Source organism: Erinaceus europaeus, chromosome 7, assembly GCF_950295315.1.
Source record: "Erinaceus europaeus chromosome 7, mEriEur2.1, whole genome shotgun sequence".
Lineage (NCBI taxonomy): Eukaryota > Metazoa > Chordata > Mammalia > Eulipotyphla > Erinaceidae > Erinaceus > Erinaceus europaeus.
Window position 1 is genome coordinate 111,201,440 of NC_080168.1, and position 6,551 is coordinate 111,207,990.

General features: G+C 46.3%; 2 long non-coding RNA genes across 2 annotated transcripts; one reads left to right on the forward strand and one right to left on the reverse strand.

The window, feature by feature from the left end:
• Nucleotides 1–889: 889 nt before the first annotated feature.
• LOC132539502 (uncharacterized) lies at nt 890–3,569 on the reverse strand. Its single transcript, XR_009550838.1, has 3 exons — nt 3,417–3,569; nt 2,788–2,972; nt 890–2,170 (listed from the first exon to the last, which is right to left on the reverse strand). It is a non-coding gene; the product is annotated as an uncharacterized LOC132539502 (long non-coding RNA).
• A 195-nt stretch (nt 3,570–3,764) lies between these two features.
• Nucleotides 3,765–6,428, forward strand: LOC132539501 (uncharacterized). Its single transcript, XR_009550837.1, has 3 exons — nt 3,765–3,900; nt 5,675–5,724; nt 6,155–6,428. It is a non-coding gene; the product is annotated as an uncharacterized LOC132539501 (long non-coding RNA).
• The last annotated feature ends 123 nt before the right edge of the window (nt 6,429–6,551 follow it).

Here is a 6,551-nt window from a genome sequence, read left to right on the forward strand (position 1 = left end):
CACTAAAGCATCCCTCTCTCTCTCTCTCTCTCCCTTCCCATCCACTGGCCTTTATTGGAGGAAAAAAATGGAAGAGAGAAAGAAAAAAGGGAAAAATAGTTACTGAAAACTTAGATCCATGCAGGTACCAGGGAAACAGTGAGGTGTGTGTTGGTGCCTGTCTTGAAGGGATATGAAACTGCATCCCTGTGACAACAGTCTTGTAAATCATCATTTCCTCAACCACATGATTTGGAAAAGGAAAACTATATGCAAAAGTGGATACTCACATTCTCAGGCATGATGTGAGCAACATCTCACATCCAATTGGCAAAAAAAAGTATATATATATATATATATAGAGAGAGAGAGAGAGAGAGATCATCAAACCAAAAGCCAATGAAATAAAATATACATATCTATATGAAATACTACAATGGCATTGTAGTATTTATATGAAATCACATGGCATTGGACAGGGTAGGCAAAAGAGAATAATCTTAAACAGTAAATAAAGACTATCATGCCTAAGACTCCAAGATCCCACATTCAACTCCCAGAACTACCATAAGCCAAAACAGAGCAATGCTCTGGTTAATATAGAAAAAAAAAATTTTTTTTTAACCCAGTTAGTCAATATATCTCTCATCTGGATGGGACATAGTACTAATTTATTCAGCATCCTTCCCTCTTAAACCTTCTCTCTTTTTTTAATCTTCACTTCTTATTGCACCACACCAGCACATGAAGTGCTAGGGATCAAACCCTGAACTTCAGACATGCAAGTTCAAAATTCTATCCGTTGAGCTACTTCCCCCACTACTATTTTTATTTTTACTTTTACTTTAGAAAGCATTATTTTTAAAACATACTTATTTATGTATTAATGAGAAAGATAGGAGGAGAGAGAGAAGGGAAAGAACCAGACATCACTCTGGCACATGTGCTGTCAGGGATTGAACTCTGGACCTCATGCTTGAGAGTCCAACGGTTTATTCACTGCACCACCTCCCCAGACCACAGAAAACAATATTTTAAAAAAGAACACAATGTTTTACTTCTCAATATAATACTTCAGTAATTGCCAATAATCTTAGTTTGAAAAAAAAATCCTACTCTTATGGGACCTCCTCAATGCCAGTAAAAACATTCCCACTTCAGAATTTTTGCTTCCATCTGTAATAAGTTTAAACCTCCCTAGACCTTGTCCTTTCGAATTATTCAAATCCATTCCATCCTTCAAATTATCTACATTTGTATTGATTCTTTCAACAAAATTTATTGACTTCCTAGTTTAGTGCTTGACACGTATTTGTTGAATGAATCTGTTTCACAACTCTTCCAACCTTCACATAAATGCTCTAGGAGTATTTATCTCCTGTTTAGCTCATTTCCCTATTCCTCAGAACAGTGGGGGATAATATCATCTACCAGGAGTTTCTGGGATAGGGGTATGGTGTACTGACAAGTCATGCTGGAATCCTGATTCTGCCATGTACTGGTTAAATGATCCCAGGTAAGTCATTTAATTATCTGTGCCTTGTTCTTCATCATATGTATAATGGGGATAATTATAGGACCTTCTATAATTAGTAAATGTTTAGTAAATGGAAAAACTCTTAGCACAGTTTTAGCACATTATAAGCGCTCAATTAGTGGAAGTCATTATAATTTCAGCTGAGATGGACTTTTCTCTAGCTCTTAAAATTCTAGGTGGAAGACAAAGAACAAGAACACTGAGACTTGGGTCCTTGAACAAGTCTGACTCCCAGGACCTTGAGCCTCTGCATCCAGCAGTTTATTTCCTCTCTCATAAATCCTGACTAATGACACAGTCATGTCACCTTAATGTTTGTGAAGCCCAGTGACTTATTGTTAAGTGCTTGGAGATCTTAGATGAAAGGCACCCAAGGACAAGCACCAGACACCCTATTCAGTCATAACAGCAAATTGCTACCAAAAAAAAAAAAAAAACTTGGGAAAGACAGAGGTACCATAACTTCTTGAGAGCTTGTTTGGAGGTTCTAGCAGGGGAGCGCAGTTACTCATACCCTCGACCCAAGACCGGTCTGTCTCTATTCGGGGAAGGCTGTCCTCTTCGACCGAGCGCACAGCTTCGGGAAGGACACACATGGAGCGGTGAGGGAGGAAGGGGACACCCGCCTAGCCAGCCAGATCAGCCGAATCAACCCTGACGATCAATGGGGTGACAGATGTCGCAGCCAGATCGCCCTCACATCCAACCATAACTTCTTATAGCAAAGACTTAAGCTGGGCATATAGGAAGAACAAATCAGGGAGCCGGGTGGTGGCGCAGTGGGTTAAGCGCACATGGCGCAAAGCGCAAAGACCCGTCTAAGGATCCCGGTTTGAGCCCCCGGCTCCCCACCTGCAGGGGAGTCGCTTCACAGACGGTGAAGCAGGTCTGCAGATGTCTGTCTTTCTCTCCTCCTCTCTGTCTTCCCCTCCTCTCTCCATTTCTCTCTGTCCTATCCAACAACGACAACAATAATAACTACAATAAAACAGCAAGGGCAACAAAAGGGAATAAATATTACAACAACAACAACAAAAAAAGAACAAATCAGTCCATAGACTAGAATCCCATATTAGAGACAGGCAGATTGACTCTTGAATGGTTCCCATCGTTTTAACTATCTAGAAGGTCAGGAAGAGGTAGAAGGGGGCTGGACCACCAGATTATCTCATAGCTTATGAATACTTCACATCTCCTAAATAAAAACAAGAGCAACAACATATATTGTTATCCTAATGACCTTAACTAGTTAAAAGCTTGGGCCTACTTACCCCTGTAAGTGGCTTGTTTGTGAGCTGTGTGTGGCCTGTCCTGAGTTACAGGTTCCCCTGTCAACTTCATTTTTCTCACTTCACCTCCCTCCTCTGGTCACCACCGCCTGGGGCGGCGCTCCTTCTCCTTGTCTTAGAGTCCAGTCGGGGCAGGTGTGTGTGAAGCTTGTCTCGACTGTTTTTCTCTAGTTGGAAAGAAATTATCAACAGTGTACAACACACCATTTTTGGTTGTTTTGTTTTGCTTTTTTTTTTTTTTTCACAAGGGCTGTCTCGGAGACCGAAGCCAAGAAGACCTAGTACCTTCTGGAACTATGCATTTCCCATCCCCCAAGGTGAGCAGCTGTGAGGGGGGACCAGGGCACCGCACCTGCAGCTCTGGTGGAGTCCTATGTCTCACAGTTTTGACACCTCTAACTAGTTTCTTAACCGTTCTGGGCTTTACAGTTAATTCCTCGATGAGGGCAGGGGTAGATAACATCATGGTTATGCAAAGAGACTCTTATGCCTGAGGCTCCAAAGTCCCAGGTTCAATCCCCTGCACCACCATAAGCCAGAGCTGAGCAGTGCTCTGGTAAACTAAATAAATTTTTTTTAATTCCTCGATGAAGGATGAATAGCAACACTACCTGTCTCACAGACTGTGGGAAGCAAAGCAAAGCAAAGCACGCGGCTGCACACGTCTCATCCACTGAAAGCACCTGCACGCAAGGCGTGAGAGCCCTAGCTCCTCCCTCCCCATCTCGCCCCCGCCCCTCCAACGCACGTTACAAACCATCAGTCACCACTCCTACGGCCTGCCCCTCCTAAGGAATCATGGGCAGCGAAGTCCTTTGATGACCATACCCTCATTGGCCATCATGGACGGAAGAACTACGCCTCCCACAATGCTGCGGTAAGACCGCCCACACAGCCGCCCTCTGCTCCGCCCTCCTCGCGCACAGCCTCCTGGGGTCTGTAGTCTGATGTCCCGGCGAGCTTACTAGCCCAACGGCACGGAGGAACCACAAACCCCAGAAGCCCTCGCGCTCACTCGTCTCCCTCCCCTTCCCGAGCCGGAGTGCTGTTTTTGTTGTTGGTGAAAGGTGAGGGAACAGCTGATCCGTCTGTGGGGTAAGAAACTTGGCCTAATTTGGGAGAGACCTTATGGGAAGGGTTGGGGGGTCACCCCACTTTCCAGTCTAGGAAAGAATAACCTAAGGAAAATCTAGAAGAGGAACGCAGGAACGGTTGGATTTTAACACCATCTTGGCTGGAGAGGCCACCCTCACTTGTTTTGAGAGTTCTTGGTCTGGGAGTTGGGGGCCCCTGATGGGGGTTCCTTGCTCTCACGTTCCTCTCGCACCTTCGCTATAACCCCTGATGCACTTAGGGGATTTTATGGGGAGGTCGAAATTTCTTTCCAACTTCTTGGGCGAGAGTTGAACTCCACAAGAACCCCCTGACCCCACCCGCTCATCGACCTCTCCCATCCCCACCCCCACCCCCCACCCGATCAAAATTCCTTTTCGACGCTGAATCCCGGGGAACAAGCCTTCCAAGTTGTAGGCGATCACACTCTAGAGCCCTACCGAATGGAGTGTGGGACACCCCGATGCGAGCACCCGAGCCTGGCCCCGCCACACATTCGCCTTGCGTGTCCAGAGCTGCCTTTCGGGCCTGGGGGACGTTCCCAGCTGTGAAGGATTTTATATTTGCAGGGTGTTAGGATTTTATATTTGCAGGGTGTTTCCTTGGGCTATGAGGGACGGGGGGCAATTCATCCCCCATCCACCCACCCTTAGGAAGAAAGCCAGAATGGTTGTTGGAGAAAACGTTCTCGTTTTAACTAAGAATTTTCAAGAAAGCAGAAAAGGCAAATAAATGTCTGCTGCTCGTTTCAGTCTCCATTTTGGAGGGAGAAGTTGCTCATTTTTATAGAACTGCAAGCCCTTCCCTCCCACCACCACCACCTTTTTTTTTTTTCCCCCCATTCTCTACGGAATTTCTGGCTGTTTTCTTTCAAAGTGCCTTGCCCCCCTGAGTTGAGTCTGCTGTGGGTTGGTGATGTTTGGGGGCGTGCACGTGACTACTGGCCGCAGCTGATTGGACGCTGTCAGCTGCGGTTGACACGGGAGGAAAACGAGTGAGCTGCAGCAGAGATGAAGCCTCACAGCCTGCTCAGCCCTGCTCTAAGTTGTTGTTGTTATCTTCGCTCGCCCCACCCCTTATTTTCCAGTTAAGTCTCCCACCTAGCTTGAAGCACCCCTTCCTCTTAATCACCTCAGGTAGCACACCTCCCAACTGTTGATTCCAGCAGATGGAAGGATCCAGACACTTAGAAGTGAGACAAAGGGAAGCAAAGAGGAAATTGGAGGTGGAGAAGATACTAGTGCTGGCTTAACATACAGAGCAGTAAGGTTTCTAGTTCTCCGGCAAGACCTGAAGAGAAAAGTGTTCGGTACTTTTTGAATACCCTTGCTCTGTCTGTCAACATTAGAAGGTGGCTCACCTTCCTGAGGCCCCTTACCCTTACTTCCAATCTTCCAGTCTTCCCCCTTCCCAGAAGTGGGGCTTTCCTGGCTCCAGGCCCCCGCATTCCATCTCCCCACACCACACGTTCCTCTGAGTGTTCACTCCACCCTTGAAGCAGCCGCCTCCAGAATTCTTGACTTCTTTGGAGTAATGAAGTTGATAACAGAACCTGTATTTCCTTCTGCCCTTCCTTCTCTTTTTCTTTTACATAAGAGTGGTGGCTTCATTTCTGGCTTCATGTGGGTAGACAGTGCCCAGAGGGGGACAAGGACTGAGAGCTGAGAGACCTGAGGACTGGACTCTTGGTAACCCCAGTCATATTCCAGCTCTGAAGACAACACCATTACTTTTAAATATTAATTGTTATTTCCAGGTATCATAAGCTGTGCCTAGATACAACCGAGTCAGCACAACCAGGCTGGGGTAAAGAGATTTGAGGGGCCCTATACCTCAGTTGAACTTTGAATTCAAAAGTCAGAACATATGGGGGGTTGGGTGGAGAGATGGGAGAGAAAAGAATCTGGAATGCTCACAAATGTTAAGAAGTAGGAAAGGAAGGAATAAGGGAGGCAGATGCTGGGGTACTGAGACCTGGGCACTGGGGTAGTGGAAAGGGAGAAGACCCCATGACTCAGGAAGGGGACAGTGTGAGGCAGGGTCGAGGACTATGTCTGAAGGCCAGATCTCGTGTCCCAGAGGCTAGGAAAGACACCTCTAACTTGGTGGCTAGAAACCAGATAGCCAGTATCTCAAGTGTAGTGGTAAGGGATGTGGGTAGATGGCAGGATAGAGGTGAAGGAGGAGGTTGGATGGAGTGAAGAATTTCTAGAATATTAACCCTTTGTTTCATAAGAGGTCAAACATCCTGAAGGCAAGATGGAAAGAATCATCACTAAGCCGGGCACCATCCCGGGGTGGAGTCAACTTTCTGAATGTAGCCCGGACCTACATCCCCAACACCAAGGTGGAATGTCACTACACCCTTCCCCCAGGCACTATGCCCAGTGCCAGTGACTGGATTGGCATTTTCAAGGTATCCTGCAACCCCTTTTGGCTTGGACCTAGTGGGCGATGGGTTGATTGGAATAAGGGGAAAGACTAGCTTCTTAAGGTCTTAAGATACTCAACCTCATGTTGATGACAAGTGAGAAGTCACAAAGGCCTTGTGTATAGACAAGCTTATCTCCCCATCTTAGCCTTCCTTTACCCTGACATAGCAGTATCCCTCAGCCATCCTGTGTCTCATCATT